The following is a 19,025-nucleotide window of genomic DNA, read 5'->3' on the forward strand; positions in this document are numbered from 1 at the left end:
CCTCAACAAAATACTGACAAACCAAACTCAGCAGTATATTTAAAGGATGATATACCATGATCAAGTGGAATTTATTCCTGGAATGCAAGAATGGTTCAACATACAAAAATTGATCAATATAAAATACATTAACTGAATGAAGAAGGAAAAAACATATGACTATCTCATTGATGTAGAAAAAGCATTTGACACAGTTCAACACTTTTCATAACAAAAACTCTCAAAAGAACTAGTAATAGAAGGAAACTACCTTAACATAATAAAAGCCAAATATGAAAAACCCACTGCGAACATCATACTCAGTGGTGGAAGCCTGAAAGCTTTTCCTCTAAGATCAAGAACATGGCAATGATGCCCACGCTCACCACTTTTATTTAACGTACTACTGAATACTACTGGCCAGAGAAATTAGGCAAGAAAAAGAAATAAAACACATCCAAACTGGAAAGGAAGAAATAAAAGGATCTGTGTTCAAATAATATGACATATGTAAAAAATCCTATAGATTCTACATACAAAAAAGCTGTTAGAACTAGTACATGTGTTCAGCAAAGTAGCAGAACACAAAGTCAACAAACAAAAATCCGTTTCATTTATACACACTAAAAAACTACCTGAAAATCCATTTATGATGACACCAAAAAGAATGAAATAATTAGGAATTAACTTACCCAAGGTTGTGAAAGACTTGCATTGCTGAAAAAAATTAAAGAAATGTGTACATACCTACATCCACATCTATTTTCAGTAATTCCATTCCTGGTTATATAACCAAAAGACCTGAAGGCAGCCTGGAAAAGACATTTGTACACCAATGTTCATAGCAGTATTGTATATAATAGCTAAGACATGGAAGCAACTCAGTGTTCACCAAGAAATGTAAGTACAACCTAAATGTAGTATACGCATACAATGGAATATGATTCAGCATTAAAAAGAAAGAAATCTGACATGTGCTGCAACATGGATGAACCTTGAGGATGTTATGCTAAGTGAAATAAATCAGTCACAAAAAGGACAAATACTGCAGGATTCCACTTACGTGAGGTACTTGGAGATACGAGAGTAATCAAATACACAGAGGCAGAAATTAAAAGTATCTTGAGTATCTTGGAGGTACGAGAGTAATCAAATACACAGAGGCAGAAAATAAAATGGTGCTTTGACAGGAGTTGGAGAAAGGGGAACAGGGAGCTACCATTTAATGTGTACAGAATTTCAATTTTATAAGAAATGTTCTGAAGATGGATGGTAGTGATGGCTACACAACAATATGACTATATTTAATACCACTCAACTGTAAACTTAAAGATGATAAATTTTGTTATGTTTATTTTACCAAAATTTTAAAAAGGAGAAAAGCTAAAGTAAAACTGCTAAATTGTATACAAAACCAGTTACTTCTTGCAGTATAATAAAACCATACCCTTGTAGTAATAATCTTCTCTATTGGACAAAAATCACTTATGTAATATCAGTTTTCTACAAGTTCAGTCAACAAAGTTTAGGCCCTAATTAATGGTAAATAGTCATTCAAATGATAACCAGAGTCCCATGGACAAGCTTATTACACAATTCTCTATGAGTACTTGAAAGAATGTAGCCATCCTTTATGCCTTATTTCTAAGTTTTGGGTGATCTTTCTTAACCTGATCAACAAAAGCAGGCACAGTCTCTACCCTCAGGGAGCTATCCCTGGGTGACACAGTTGTCACATTGTCAATCACCCACCTAGATTTCAACCGTTTGAGTGCTAAGAAGGGGAGGTATGTGATGGCTGTGAGTAGTTACAACAAGGATTAATCTAATCTAGAGACTGGGAAGGCATCCAAGAGGAAGAAGACACTGGAGGAAAATACGAATGACGTTCAGGAGGTGAGCAGTCAGACCCCCTTCTCTTCCCTACCTATACATCTCTCCAACAGCTGTGAACATCATGTATATGCCTATGTCTCTCAAATAAACATATCCAGCCCTTCCTCTCCTCAAACCTCCGGACCCGAGAGTCCACTTGGATGGCACGTAGGCTTCTCACATCTACATGTCTAAAGCAGAACTCTCAGTGCCTGACTCACCACCACCACCTCTGCTCTTCCTTCAGCATTTCCCACTTTTGTAAATGGCATCACCATGCATCCAACTAATCAAATCAAAAATTTAGGAATTATCCCTGACACTGCTCCTTCTCTCACTTTTCCCCCTCCAAAGTAGTTACCAGTTAACATTGCCAGTTCTGCTCTCCTGATATACCTCCTGATATACCAAATCCACCACTTTTCACCAGTTTCCCACCATTACCCAAAGCCACTCTTGCCCCCATAGTCTATTCTCCACACAGCAGCCGTAGCGATCCAAAAGGTAAATCACGGCATGTCAATCTTCTTCTAAAATCCCTCGAATGGAAATTAGACTAAAAACCAAATTCCTACTGTCTTGCACAACTCTATAAGACCTAACATTGGTATCTTCTGACTTCATCTGTAACTATTACCACCACCACCCCAGCACCATCCTCAATGTTACTTCAGGAATGCAGACCTGTCAGTTCTTCCAACATTCCATGCTTATTCCCGACTTAGGCCTTTGAGCTGTCTGGCTCCTTTCATTATTCAGGTTTCCCCTTAAATATCATTCCTTTGGAAAGATATTCCCTAATCACTTGATCTAAAATACATCCATGAGATCCCTTGACTTTAATTCTCTGCAAGGCTGTGCACACCATAAGCTAGTATTTCTTCCTGTTTATTTCTTCTTTTTCTGGTTTTTTTTTTTTTTTTTTGGTCTGTCTCCCCAACCCCAACCTCAAGCCCTACACACATATCTCACCTCCACCAGAATGAAGTCTCTATTACAGAAGGAACAATGAGGTGTGGTATGCCAGCACACTCCCAGTAGAGGGGAGTGTCTGGCTCATAGTAAAAGCTCCATTAATATTAACTGAATGGAAGGATTTTACACAATCTGTTCTTAAATGCAAGATCAATTTCCCAATAATAGTTCCTTGCTGGATATGAACCTGCAACAGTAGAGCCTGGCCTTGCATGTTAGATGTTATGGTCATAATTTAAAGGGAAACTTGGGGGAACTGTTCCCTGGCTTCCTGTCTGATGGGTTACCGTATGTGCAGTTTCCATTATTATTGTCATTTGACCCCTCTTACAAATGCTTCTCAGTTCAGACGCCTTTTTCATTAGAACTGATGGTTTTTGTCTCATTCCTATTACTCTCTTTCCACCCCCAGGTATGTCACAGCTTGGATTCTGTAACTTGGACTTAAAATAAAAAAGTTTGATTCCAGGAAGAAGGATCCAAGGAGAGAGTGAATGGGTATAGAGCAGATAAAATGGTGCCCATTCCCACACAGCCCCTCCTGGCTGGGAGTACATGGCCAGCATTAGAGGGGAAAAGGCCAGAAACTGATGGAGCTGTTCTTTTATGACAGACGGCAGGACTCTAGACAAGAAATGATGCACAGAAGCTGTCTGAGCCCTTCAGGGAGACCTTTGTGAGACTCTGAACATATAGGTAGGGCTATTCTGCACCCCAGGTGCTGCTCAGCTGGGGAGAAAGCCTTCCTTCTTCCTTCTGCACAGATCCAAGCAGTGTTCCAGCCCACTGACATGCAGGATCATCTGAAAGCAGCTCCCTGCTGTACACACTGGAGCTCATCTAAGTGGCTACAGTAGTGCTGAGGGACTATTCTGAGAGCATCATACATGGCAAGCGAAGTAGAAGCTGAAGAAAAGCCTTTGAGAGTGTTAAGACATAGCAGAGGATTGGTTAAGAGGTGCTGAGGACTGGGCGGGAGGGACATGGGAGAAATACTTATATAAAATAATTATATTTTGTTTTCAGAGGCTTGTGAGTTCCTTGGCATCTGACTTACACGAGTTACTTTTTTAAGTTCTCACAATAACTAGCAAAGTATTTTTATTCCCGGCTTCCAGATCAGGATACAGAGCCCCACAGGGGTTAATCAGCTTGTCCAATTACACATATAGAAAGTTAGGAGGAAAATCCAAACCAGGATCCCCAAGGCCTGTACTTTTGTCACACTAAATCAGCCATTCCAGGTCATAGATTCAAAGCAGCAAATCAGAACTCAGGAGGTTATAGGTAGATGCTTACAGAATAAACACACACACACACACACACACACACACGCATTGAAACCACAATTTACCCTTGAAAGAGGATACAGGAAAACAACACAAATATAACAGAAGAACTCATCACATTCAAGGTGATTTAGCATAGGGACAAGTAGGGGCAATCAGACACATATCTCAATCATATCTGATGAAAGCTACCTTCTTCTTATAACAATGTAATTAAGTTGGAATCGGGCCCTGAGCTACCAAGCAAAGGTTAAATTAAGTTTAGTCCCTTATCTTTAGGGTGCCAGTAAAACTTATAAAAAAAATTTAGGAAAGAGTTCTAACCAGTACTTAATAGAAGAGAAGATTTGGTTTTGGAATAGATGTGTTCATTCAACAGAATTAATTGAGTAATATGTTCAGTATCCCTAGACAGTATTCTTGGCATTAGGGATATGATAGGAAATAAAACATATCAAAATCCCTGACCTAATAGAGCTTAATTTTTTTCAATTTTTTAAAATGTTTATTTATTTTAGAGACAGAGACAGAGAGATATAGTGTGAGTGGGCAAGGGGCAGAGAGAGAGGGAGACACAGAATCCGAAGCAGACTCGAGACTCCGAGCCATCAGCATAGAGCCTGATGTGGGGCTCGAACCCATGAACCGTGAAAGCATGACCTGAGCCGAAGTCTGACACTCAACCAACTGAGCCACCCAGGCACCCCTAGAGCTAAAATTTTAATGGATAAGAATCTTGTACAAAGTTTCTCCAAGTATCAGACAGACTGCTTTGTACCATGCCTTCACTATAATAATTGGCAGTCATCTGTACACCTTGTAAGTCTAAACTAAACTATTTGTAAATCACAAAATATGCCCTTCCTCTCCTGTTAGACCACAAATCATGTCTTCAATTCTTGCAAACAGCCACCCCAGGACTTAACTCATCAGAGGGCCCCCACACAATCCGAACTTAATGTTGTGCTGGGCTCCATGACAATTAAAAGTAAAGGAGAGATCATGTTCCACTGAGTTGCTTTCAGGACTAGGATACCCAGAGCCCATTTGGATCACAAGAGGAAAGCCCATGGAGGGACCAGTGCCCAGATTCGGTCTCCAGCTAACATGTTGGAAAGTTGCATAACTGACTTTCTTATTTTCTTCATTTCCCCAACTAGGCTTTAGTTGAAGTGTCAAATGATCATGGTTGCCTTTGCACAGCTCTCTGTGCCTTGGAGTTGGCCTTGATGCTGCTCTCAGGAGTAAAGAAAAGTTCTGGGTTAACACCGGCCTATTCCTCCAGGTCCATTGATCTCCAAGCTTGGAATCAGGGTCCCACTTTCTTCTTAGAGATCTGCTCTTTCCCTTTTCCAGCTGCCAAAAAACAGAGTGCTCCAGCCAGGTTTCAGAAACTGCAGCCTTTTGATGATGTAAGAAGTCAGACTGTGTGTCAGTACAAACTTTGGAAAGCTCTGGGGATCCTGCTTAGGAGGAGAACAGCCAAAACTAAGGTTTAGGAGGGAGTGGGAAGAATAAGCTGTTTGAGCCAACATCAAATCCTAAAACTGACTCCTTTGAACAAGGCTATCAGATGAAGCCCTCTCACAGTGAGCTGTGTGAAATTGGAGATGCCACTTACCTTCTGTCTCTTAGAATCAGACAGGCCCTCCACACAGCCAAAGGATGAATGGCAAGTATGTGAACAGTTCTTTCTGAGCTGGATGATTTAGGGAAGTAGCTGTGGGGAGCACAGATGGGTGGTGAGGGAGGTTCGAAAGGAGGGGTGGGCTGAGCAAGGAGACTCTCCACTCATGAATTATAGTCTGATAGGAGCAATAGTTTGGGGGAGGTGGAGGAGGAAGAGCTCACTGTTTCCAAGGCTTTGCACTCTTTGCCATAGGGTCAGTGGGGAGCCTTTGAAGAAGGCTAGGGAAGGACTTGGGCAGATACTACGATCTGGAAACAGTCAAAATCCAGTTGCTCTCTCCACTTCCAGGGAAATGTGAGCTGTCTGTTTTTGATTACTTCGCTCTTATCACATCAGGCTGTTCTTTATTGGAAGCAGTTTCATTTCCAAGAAACCTGTTTTGCTTCTCCTCCTTTACACTCTTCCGGGCTCTTGCCTCCCCTCCCCCGCCCTGCTCCCTCCCCCTGCCTCACCCCTAACCCCATCTCCTCTTCATCAACTCCTCCCTGTCTAGGAAATAAGTTGATACATGACCCTAGTTAATACAAGACCTAGAAAATAAATGGATTAAAGTTTGGTCAGCGACTGCAGCAGGTGGCAAAATATAACTCCCCAACCTTTGCCTTTTCTAGGTTACTACCTTCCTGCCTATGTTGTTAAAGGGACTACAGACCCCAGTCCATTTTGTGGTTACAACCACAACCTTGCAAGCAGGACTCCTTGTGAGATTACTGGTGGCCCACAGTTCAAAAGGCAGGATAAAGTTGGATGAGACCACCGTCACACTGCAATGCCATTGCCCCCAGAACTTGTGAATGTGTTTGGAACACACTGAACATCTTCTACTGTTCGACAGGTTCCATCAGGACCTGGGGATGTTCTTAAACAAACGAGCATCAGCTGGGTGCCTGTTTCTCCTTCCAGTGTCAGTGAGACCTCGGGGATCCCCATGGGCCTCTCCAGAAATTCCTATCACATGCACTTGTACTTGTACTTCCTTCTTTCTATCTCCCTCACACTTCCTCAACCTTTTATTTTCCTGGAATCTCTCTTATAAAATCTGTGGTTGAAGGATGTACTAATTCCCACCTTATCTGTGTGAGAAATCATTTTACCCAGAGTCCTCTGAGGTCTCCCTCTCCTTAAGTCTCCTCTCTCTTATGCCCTGCCCTACGAAATTCCAAAATTCTCCACAAATTTTCTGAGAACCTCTCAAGAGGTATATCCTTTTAGTCAACCTTGGCTCTCAACTCTTGCTTCCACTGGAGGTCTGTGTGGGTTGTCGATCTTGTACCTGCTGTGCTGTTCTCTCTACACCAGAGTTACCCAAGTAAGAACCTGACAGCTTCCTCAGCTTTAAAAAAGAAAAGTGCTCACCAGGCACATGTGTCTGAGTAGATGGAGAGGTTTATATTAGAGCCACATACACACAACTTCAACTTCCATATAGATACCCCTTTTAGTGAAATAGCCAAACCATACTTGGGGATTTTTCATAGACCTCATGACCCCATGAGGCCCCAGCCTCATCCCTTTTCACTGGCCCCTGTTCCTCCCTCTGTATTTCTTCATTCCCTCCTTGTTGGATCAGTCTTTGTCGTTCCAAAGGGACATCTGTTTTAATAGACCCACCTTCTTCAGAAGCAGTTGTGGAATTTTAAAAAGTGTTTAATTACAAAATATTTCAAACATTTAGAAAAGTACAGAAAGTAATATCACTGATCACATTTTAAGATTTAGATGTTGAAATGCTGCCATTCATGTTTCAGCCCACTGTCTTGCCAGCACGCTCTCTCTCTCCCTCCTTCCCTCTCTTTTTCTCTCTGAAATAAAATTCTTCCAACACAGCTAAAGCCAGACCCATCCTTTTTCTTCCCTCTCAACCTCCCTAAGGTTAACTGATATCCAAGAGTTGTTGATCATTCCCATGCATGTTCTGTGCTTTTATTATATATGAATGTTTCCACAAACAATATGCAGTTGTATTTGAGGTGTTTAAAAAGATCTGTTTAAGTGGCACATTATACTGGATGGTGAGAATGAGCTTTATGAGCAAGAATAACATTATCTTAATGTGGTTTCTATTTCTCAGAATCACATCCCTGAACCCAGTGACTTAGCCTCTTGTAGGTACTCAACAAATATCTTCCGAATAAATTGCATGAGAAAAAAATCCTTCAAATCGTCAACAATCAAAGTTTGCCAAATTAAGAGGTTACCCAAGATAAGTACTATTTTATACAACTTTTAATATTTGGTAAGGAAACTTCAATGACTACAAGTAACTCTTCCAGTATAGATACATTCTTTCCTAGACAAAAGAGGTCTTCAGAAATGACTCATTAAGGAGACTTCCAGTGCCAGGGCTCAATCTGTGTCTCCTTTCATGGGACTTAGCACATGACTGATTTCAATGGGATCTCCTGGGACTGAAGTGCTTAGACCATTCCCAAAACTTCTGACTTCATGGATGAGTACAGCCTCTCCTCTTCTATCACCCTGAGATCATCCCCTCAGATGCCCAGAAGAGCACTTGATGTCATTGTCTCTGGATCAGCCAAGAACACCAGCAGTCATCCGGTTTAATGGGAAAGGTCCACATCCCTAAGGCATTATTTTTTCTGCCAGGTTGTGAAGGAACACAACTGGAGAAGCCTACTGGTCCAGAATCTTAGCTGCAACTCCCTGTAAGGCAGAAATCTCACCCAAAGTGACAGTACTGGGAACTGTTCCAACTTCCTTGGCTAGTCTGACCTTCAGTAGAGTGGCCATATAGTTAATCATCTTAACTCTTACAACTTCAGAGTGAAAGATGGAACTATTAATATTTATACCAGGTTAACAGGTTAACAGGCACAGACAAAGACTACTTTTGGCAAACCAGGTTGTACAGTTACCCTGAATCAGTAACCCTATGTGAAAGCCAACACGGTATCCCCTTTTTTAAGGTGCTTCAAATGACATATTATCCAGAGCTTTAGGGAATGATCCCCTCGATCCCTCTCCCAGTGTAGGTCTAAGGTTGAATGAGTCCATTCTCTTACAGCAGACTGTGACCTAACCTTCATATAATTAAGTTGGGGGAGAAGAACTTTTCAGCAGAGGATAACTTGATTCAATTTCTATTTCTTCTTTCTCCACTGGGATGAAATGAGGGCCAACTCTTCCCCCATCTGCTCTGAAGCAGAGCCCATTTGGCATCAATGGTGGTGTTTTCTAGGTGACCATAAAGTTCCATGAATAAGAACATGGGTTTTAATATTAGACAAATTTGGGTTTGAGTCTCAACCTCATCAGTACTCTCCATGCGACTTTAGACAAATTACTTCTCTAGGCTCCAATTTATCCATCTGTAAAATGGGGGGCTTGGGTGGTAAGGATATCAATCTCACAGGTTAGTTGGAAATTTGCAGTGAAGTAATAAATTTAAAGCCACAAGGACACTGCTTGGCATATACCAAGTACTTAGGAAATATTAGCTCTAATTATTACTCACACCATTTACATCTTCACTGTATCTTTCAGCATCACCTCTCTCTCTGTACTTCCACACATACCCTCTCTTCCCAAACTGGCTATTTAACTTTTACAAAAAATGCCTTGCTTCTCTCTGTCATCTCTATATTTCTGCTCCTGTTCTGCCTGCCACCGGGACAGCTTGCCTCTTTCTTTTCTGTTCTTTATCCTCTTGGTTCATCATGGACACATCTTTCTCCTTTTCCAAGGCCCATGTCATGTGCTACACCCCCCAGGGAGTCTTCTTAAATGTGAATTCTTTATCCCTAAATCCATTGTCCACCATGCATTGTAGGTGATTAGAATTTTCCTAGTAAACTATGACATCTTAAACTATGAATCAGTATTATGTCTAAGATTTCTATCCCCCACAGTGTTTAGCATATAACTTTGCAAAACATGTTCAAGAAATATTTCTTGGCTGGGGGTGCCTGGGTGGCTCAGTCAGTTAAATGTCCCACTCTTGATTTTGGCTCGGGTCATGATCTCATGGCTTCTGAGATCGAGCCCCAAATCAGGTTCTGTGCTGACAGTGGGGAACCTGCTTGGGATTCTTTCTCTCCCTCTCTCTTTGCCACTCCCCTTCTCTCTCTCTCTTTCAAAATAAATAAATAAACATTTAAAAATAAATATATTTTGGCCATAGTGAAGCTTAGAACAGAGTGGTTAACAGCTGGAGTCAGGTACTTGGAGCTCAACCATAACTTATCAACTGTGGTCTCTAAAGCTAAATTTTTAGCCTCTTGGAATCTTGATGTTCTCCTCTGCACAATGGGAATAATGCTGTACAGGTAGGTTTAAGAATCCTTGCTGTAGACTTAAGCCACTGGTGAACATTCAGGAGATGATAGCCTTTTGCTGGATTTATTAGTTTTGTCACAACTGCAATCAAATTTAGTTATCTTCAGTAATACACTTAAAATTATGAGTAGCTCTTTCCACTGTGTGTTTAAATCTTCTGGGTTTTTTTTTTGTTGTTGTTGTTATTCTAACCAGTACCAGTAAATGCCAGAGACCTATATGAAAAGGCCTAACCTACATCCTCCACTCAGGGTCAATTCTAGCTTCTTACATGCTCTCCTTTGCAATGACTCCAATACTTTTGTGTTTCCGTGTGTTTTTCATAATGGGCAGTATGGACGATTAATTTCACCTATTGTGGCAGTTCTTACAGTCAAGAACTCACAGAGATGTTCTTTTATGTGTAAAGCACACATGAAAACTGGAAGCCGATCTTGGCCATTCATAATACCTTCCTTCTAGGTCCTTATTATGAGCTAGCCTTTTTAGTCTACCACTTGGTTTATTTTTCCTCTCCTGATTGCTGGCTCCTACCTAAAACTTGCTCATTTCCATCTTTAAGCCTTGGCATGGGCCATTTATCCACCTCTCCCACCCAAATGTAACAGTGTGGCAAGTGAAGAGGAGGGGCTCTGGAGTCTAAAAGAAGCAGATTCTATTTCTGGCTGTATCACTGGCTGGCTGGAAATGTTGGATAATATGATTATCCTTCATGAGCTTTAATTTCCTCATCTGTAAAATGCAGATGAGTAGGTTAGAGTGACTTTTAGTCAGTGAACTAATGTGGAAAGTGTCCTCCCACATCAAACACACAAAACACTGGAGAAAATATAACAAAAAGAAAAAATGTATATAATAAAAGAAAAATTCCCAGAAACAGAATAGGAGCTCAAAGCTGGGGAAGAAGATGGTGGACAAAGCCAAGGAACTCTCAGAAGAATCAGAAATTGAAAAAGGCCTTGGAAAAAGGAGGCAAAACCTCAAATACCTGCAAGACAAGTTGAAGAGCTCGAATTCCCCACTTAAAGCTGGTGCAATGTATATGACAGATAATAGAGTAGCATACAAAATGTATAAATAACCAAGACACTTGTTTAGGTGGTGAGCCTCAAGCCACAAGATAGAAATATGAAGCTGTTTTATTGTTCTAGTAGTTATAGAGTGTGCTCTCGCTGAGTAGTGGGCTTCCTTCCCAAGTTCTCAGTGTGACTGAGAGTGACTGATGATTAGGCCATTTTTCAGGGTGGGAGAATGGCAGACTTCAGGTGGTCATGTCCCCCTGGACTCCTCACCCTGTGGGGACATAAGCATGTAAGCATGATGGAGCAGTAAGACACCTTCTGAAGCACAGGACCTCTGAGCCCTGAATGCCCAGATGAAAAGATGACAGTGCTCCAAATCTTGAGCAATCACTCTTTTCTTTCTCTTTGCATTTCTTCAGAAACAATAGTACTTAAGCTATGGAAATATATACAAAATGTTCTCTCTTCAGAAAACAAAGTAGTAGCTGCCAGGGGCTAGACAGAGGGAAGAATGCAGAAGTATTATTTAATGGGTGGGGAAGATGAAAAAGTTCTGGAACTGAATGGTGGTGACAGTTGCACAACATTGTGAATGTACTTAATGCCACTGAACTGTACTTACAAATGGTCAAAATGGTGGGGCGCCTGGGTGGCTCAGTTGGTTAAGTGTCCGACTTCCACTCAGGTCATGATCTCACAGCTGATGAGCTCAAGCCCCACATAGCGCTCTGTGCTGACAGCTCAGAGCCTGGAGTCTGCTTTGGATTCTGTGTCTCCCTCTCTCTCTGCCCCTCCCCTGCTCGTGCTCTGTCTCTCTCTCAAAAATAAATAAGCATAAAAAATTTTTTCTAAATGGTCAAAATGGTGACTTTTATGTTAGGTATATTTGACCACAATAAAGAAAGAAAAAGAAAATTATCTTTCTGAAATTCACACCAAAAGAGCATTTGAATATAGAAGACTTAATCAATAGAGATTTTCCTCATAGAAGAATCATCTTTAGATTATAAATAATATGATAAAATACATGTTTAAATTTTGATTTAAAAAAAAGGTGCCGTCTCATGATTGAATTGTAAAGGGAAAGATCTGGTAAAAGAAACAGAAAAAGATAGTTCAATGCAACATTCTTTCTCTCCTGCATTTTTTATCTCATGTGAGTACCTGTGAGCAGGCAAGGTGTCTCATACAGATGAGGAAGGAGACTGAGATCCAGAGGGACTCAGTGCTACAGGTCTGATGCTGGCTGTGGTAGACATAGAGATACACCACCCAGAGCTTCCCTCAAGGAAACACTTGCTGCCCAGCTGAGGGCAGTGAAGTCAGCAGACAGCCTCCTGTGGTCAGAAAAACAGGGTCTGCCTCAGCAGCAGAGAGCCACCTCCCCAAGGTCACACCTTTCCCAGGGCAGTTCACATACAGTGGTAGGATCAATACATGCATAATGCCCAGCCCTTTCTACCCAATGCAAGACAACTCAGTTGAGCGATACCTGCTCTAATTCGCAATGAGTTAGCCAAAACTCTGTCGGGCCTGCTTCCCACTTCTACTGCTTCCTCTGACCAATCTCGTTTGCTTCCCCTCTTTCTTTCACAAGTATTCATCCCCTATATTAGCCAGCGTTCTCCTGAGAAACTTAAGCCAATAGGATATATTGAGAAAGATATTTATTATGAGGGATAGGCTCATGTGGTTATGGAGGCTGAGAAGTCCCACAGTCTGCCATCTGCAAGTTAGAGGCCCAGGAAATCTGGTGCTATAGTTCCAGTTCAAATCTGAAAGCCTGAGAACCAGGGAAGCCAATAGTATGAGTAAGTTCCAGTCCAAAGGCCCAAGACTCAGGAGTGCCGATATCTAAGGACAGGAGAAAATTAATGTCCTGCTCAAGCAGAGAGTAAATTCACCCTTCCTCCACCTTTTTGTTCTTTGCAGGCCCTCATTGTATTGTATGATACCTATGCATATTGATGGGGTGATCTTCCTTAATCAGTCTTCCAATTCAAATGCTAATCTCTTCTGGAAACACCTCACACACACATCAAGAAATATTTTACTAGTTATGGGCAACATTTAACCCGGTCAAATTGACACATAAAATTAACCATTACAATCTGTAATGAACATCTTACATCCCAAATTCCATCTCAGCCTCTCATTCTAGAGAAGCCAACCTGTCTTGGCTGCAATTCACAAAGTCTCACCTTAGTTCACCATGGCTGTATAAGACTTCATCCTTTCTTGCTCTTTCCAGGCCCCCTTCCAGAAATAGGAGCAAAGAGAAGAGTCACTTTCATTTGGTCTAGGAGAGAAGCTTTTGGGTACATTCTCTGTATGCACTGTTGGCTGCTTCACTTTGGAACGCTAAGCAATTCCATCCATTCCTGTTGTGTTTGTACAACCAGAAAGACTAATTCACTCTAGACAAGTGACCTCAGATCTTAAACAGATGCAACATTGTCCAATATCCCTACTATTTTCATGCCTGCCTCAAAGCTAACTTCTGCACTATTCCCCTGCACACCCATACAATGGATGCCCCAGCAGTTCTGTGACCCTACCACTCTCCGCCCAGGAGCCCATCTCCAACTTCATACAAAGCTTCCAACCTATGGGAACCCTCTGATATTTCCATCAGCACATTGGTAAACCTAACTGTATGCTCATCTCCTTCTGCCAGTTACCACCTAGTATCCCTTCTCATCTCAGAAGCCAATTTCTCAATAAGTGCACTGGGTTTCATTCCCTCAAAGATTTTCACTATTTGGTCTTTTCCTCCTTCCCCTGGATCATAAGTCACTCCCTTTTATACTAGATTGTTTTCTTCAATTCATAGAAACAAACTCTAGTGTCTCCCATCAGAAAACAAACAAACACCTGCACTCTTATAACCTTCCAACAGCTGCTCCATTTTTCTGTACTTTTTCAGTTGCTTAAGGGCTGTCTACAAATAACTTGTCCAATTTTTCATTTTTACTCACTGCAGTCTGGGTTTCATGTCTACCCCTATACAGAAATTGCTCTTGTCTAGGTCAACAGTAATTTCCTTCTTGCCAAATCCACATTTCTTCCTCATCTCAGTTGAGTTCACAGTAGCATTTAACATAGTCAACCATCCCTACCTTTTATATTGGTTTTTGTGACACTCTATAGTCCTGCTTTTCTTTATATACCATTGACTACCCCTTGCCTGTCTCCTCTGCTCACTTTGCTCCTCTCCTTTGCTTTTTTTCTACTAAGTCTTCAAATGTTGGCACTCCTCAAACCCCAGCTGCTACACTCTCACCTTCTTTCTCTATCCCTTCCCCCTAATGGCTCTCAACAGGGAATGATTTTTCTCCCAGAGGATATTAATCAATTACTAAGGATACTTTTGACTCTCAAGAGCGGGAGGATGATATCGGCTTCTAGAGGGTAGAGGATGAAGATGCTGCTAAATATTGGTGGTGAAATGGGTGATGGGCATTGATGAGGGCACTTGTTGGGATGAGCACTGGATGTTGTATGTAAGCAATGAACCATGGGAATCTATCTCCAAAACCAAGAGCACACTGTATACACTGTATGTTAGCCAATTTGACAATAAATTATATCAAAAAATAAAAATAAAAATAAAAAATAAATATTGGTGGTGAATGCATAATCCTACAATGCACAGCCTCCCACAACAAAGAATTATCCAGTCCAAAATGTCAATAGTGACCACATTGAGAAGCCCTGCACATCCAGTCCCTTGGCTTTATATACTGCCTATGGCAGAAAATAGGTAGTTTTCTGGTATCCGTTCTCCCTTTCTACTTAGTAGTCGAATTGACACCTCACCAGGTGGTACCTGGTCAGTTTCTAAACTGTATGTTATAGCCTCTCTTGCAATTAAGTAATATGTGAAAGTTTTGGTCACTTTCTGAAAAATAAGATGCTGTCTTTTCCTCTTTTTCTGAATGATAGAATGTGGTCTTGGTGCTAGTGAGCCAATTTCAACCACACAAAGAAGAAGAATATTCAAGGGATGACAAATCAATAAAGATAAAGGCAAAGTGAAGCTCTGAATGACTTTGTGGAGTGGAGCTGCCTACCTAATCTAGACACCACCTCCCCCCCGCCACCTACATCTGAAAAATTACATGAATGAGAAACAAACTTGTATCTTATTTGATCCACAGTATATAAGGTCTCATTTTAAAGATCTTAGCTGGTCCCCTAAACACGCCATCTGTATACATACCATGGAGCTGTCATATGTAATCATAGCCTTGAGTTGTCCTCCAGACTCCATATTTAGAAATTTAACTACCTGTTTGATTTGTACTCTTGGATTTCTCCCAGATATCTCAAACTTAACATTTTCAAACCCGAGCTTTTTTTAAATTTTTTTTTTTAACGTTTTATTTATTTTTGAGACAGAGAGAGACAGAGCATGAACGGGGGAGGGGCAGAGAGAGAGGGAGACACAGAATCGGAAGCAGGCTCCAGGCTCTGAGCCATCAGCCCAGAGCCCGACGCGGGGCTCGAACTCACGGACCGCGAGATCGTGACCTGAGCTGAAGTCGGCCGCTTAACTGACTGAGCCACCCAGGCACCCCCAAACCCGAGCTTTGATTTAACCACCAAACCATTCCTCTCCTAGCCTTCCCTCTTCTCAGTAAATGGCTGCAAATTGTAAGCCACACTTAATTACTTTCTCTCAACCCCAAATCTATTCCTTCACTCCTGCTTAAAAAAACATGACATACACCCACCCGTTGTTGTTGCTGCTGTTGTTGCCATTGCTACCATCCTGGTTTGAACCGCTACCATCTCTCCTCCAGACCACTTCAATAGTCTCCATACTGGGATTCCTACATTCTCCCTGATCCTCCAATCCATATTCTACACATAAGCCAGAGTGAATGTTTTCTAAAATAAAAATCAAATGACTCCATGCCCTTTCACAATACCTCTCAATGTATTTCCAATGCACTCAAAATAGAACTGATAGCCAGAGCCCACAGAGACCAACATGATCTAACCTCTGGCTCTCATTTACCTATAAAATTCCATCTTCGGCCACTCCTTGCCTTTATGCTTGGTCTCCTTGCAGTTCCTGACATACAAAAGAAGCTCTTTTCTGCCTCAGGAACTCCCCTCATGCTGTTCCCTCGGTCTTAAGTGCATATCCCATATGATTAACTTGGCTCATCCTAAAATATAATATCTTCAGAGATGCCTCCAGAACCATGCTAAATAAGCTCCTTTCCTTCTCCCTCTTGTTATGTCCTATTTATGTACACTTTATTTTGTTTATGGAACTTACCATAATTTATTATTATACATGTACTTATGCATACATTTTTGTTTATCTCCCCCACTAGTACAGGGATTCTGATTCCATTTGATTCACCCTATCAATATTGCCAAGCACATAATTACCACTCAAAATTATGTGATTGTGTGTGTGCGCGTTACTTATTTATATTTAATTTAATGAAGGAATACCTCAATGAGCCAAGGTTTACCATGCATATCTCCCCATTAATTCTAATGAACTGAAAGTAGATTACAATGAACATTAAAGACAGCTTCAAAAAGGGAAAAAGGTTATACTAAGACACTGTGAAATTTAATAAGAGATGATTGGACACAGTGGAGGGTGTGTGTGGGAGGGAGGAACATGATGCTGACTTATGAACATGGATCTCTGCTCAATTCATCACTCAGTCCTAGTAATAGGAAAATGTAGTAAAGGTCCAACTCTTAGAGACTAATTGTTTAAGATGTAAGTTAAGAAGAAAGGAAGGAAGGAAAGAAGGAAGGAAGGTAGGAAGGAAGGATGGATGGAAGGAAGAAAAGAAAGAAACAAAGAAAGACAAGGAAAGAAAGGGAAGGGGAAATAAGGTACAAAATGTTCTCGATGTTTTTATTCTACGCAATCAAGAGCAATGTACCACCAGACAAGAGAGAAATCTAATTAAATACTTGGAAAACTCTATTACTCAAACTGAAGTGATTTATGCTGGTCTTTGAGAAAGATGTTGTTGAATAGTTAGCCGTTCAGTCCCAGTCCCTGATGACACACTGTGTATAAATTATTCATGTCTTTTTCAGCAAGAACTGGTCCACACAACTTTTTTTCTCCTTTTCCTCAAGCTGCCTCTAGGAGTCCTTGCTTACCCACAGTCTTACCCAACATTGTTTAGGACCTCTCAAACCTGTGACTAGTGTCACAACTTGCCAACACTGGCCCTGAATATGCCAGTGTTTGATGTGTTTCCCTGATTTTCTTCCAAAAGGCAGAAAAACCTTGAGGATTAGTTTCATTAGAAACTAATATTATTCCCAGATCTGTATGTACTAGCTATTTTACATGAATTTAACCTTTCACTCCATCAGAAAACCCAATTTTAAAAAAAGAATTATTATCCCCACTTTTATGTGAAGAACGTAAGTCTAAAAGAAGTTATAGCCTTTTATTATCATGCAGTTAATAAGAGGTCATGTCTGCTCTATTTGATTACAAAGCATATGATCTCTCCTCTACATTCAGGAACTCTCAGAGGATCTCTCCTCTACATACAGGCAGGAGAACTTTTGAGCTAACCAAAACTACCCCACTACAGCCATAGTGATCTTTTTAAAAACATAGACCTAATCACATACTCCCTTGCTTAAAAAAACTTCCTGAAATAGCTCCTTCCTACCAGAAGGTATGCACACACACACACACACACACATACACACCATTCAGAGTTTCATTTACAATACTACTTCTCTTCAACTTTTCTATGCTTCAACTCAGTAGTTCTCTGAATTTAAGGTGTGTACAGACTATTTGGAGAGGTTAAAATTTTTAATTATCAGGCCTCACCCTCAGAAACTCAGTATCAGTGGATCTGACATGGGGAGGGGAATCAAATATGTGAAAGTTAAAAAATTACCTGATATGAGTCTGATGCAGGTGGTTGCAAGACCACATCCTGAGAGGTATTTCAGATCACAGAATTTCATTACACCCTTGCTTTCTTGTTTGCAGCACTTTCATTCAACATTCTTTCATTTGACAAACATAGATAGCAGGCATTTTTCTAAACAATGGAGTACAGCAATTAAAAAAGTTTCTGCTGTCATAAAGTTTACAATATTACTGGGATATTACCAAAAATTAAACCAATAGGCATATGGTATATCAGATGACAAAGGATATTACACAGAAAAATAAAGTAGGGTAAAGAGATAGTGGTAGAGAGCTATTGTATTATTATTTATTTAATGTTTTCTCCTTTTAAAAGGGGAGCCTCATCTGTCTTCTTCACCTCTACATTCTAAGAATCAGGAACTTAGCACTCAACAAACATCTTTTGAGGTAGGAATAGGACTACTTTGCAGATGCTAGAAATAAAGACCCTTTTAGCAGCTTTTATAATGATAACATGATGCCTAATGCTGCCACCTAGAGTGGCTTGTGTAAACATTCCAAAGTAGAACTGAGTGGTTCAGAGCCAAGAGACTGGATTTACACTTCTACTAAAGAACTATAAAAAAAAAAAAGAATATGAATATATATGTGTATACCAATGGTTTTCAAACACCAGACATTAGACAATGCAGGACAGAGATTCCTGAAAGACAGCAAGCAAACACGAGAAGCACAACTGTCCCAGTTTATTATCCAAAGAAATCTTTCAGGCAGCAGTGCAAGGAGGTGGAACCCAGGTTGAGCACAGGCATCTTCCTAAATTGAGGAGAAAGAACTAGGTATTCAAGGAGATAAAGATGCCTAAGAGTCTGCAAGACAAACCCTTTGAGATACAGTATATGCATAGATAGATTGAGTTCCACAAATATTCAAAAGATCCCATCCAAATTTTCAGTTGAGTACTGACCAGCACATGCGTGTAAAAAAAAAAAAAAAAACACACACATGAA

The sequence above is a fragment of the Panthera leo genome, chromosome E1 (assembly GCF_018350215.1).
Source record: "Panthera leo isolate Ple1 chromosome E1, P.leo_Ple1_pat1.1, whole genome shotgun sequence".
Classification (NCBI taxonomy): Eukaryota; Metazoa; Chordata; class Mammalia; order Carnivora; family Felidae; genus Panthera; species Panthera leo.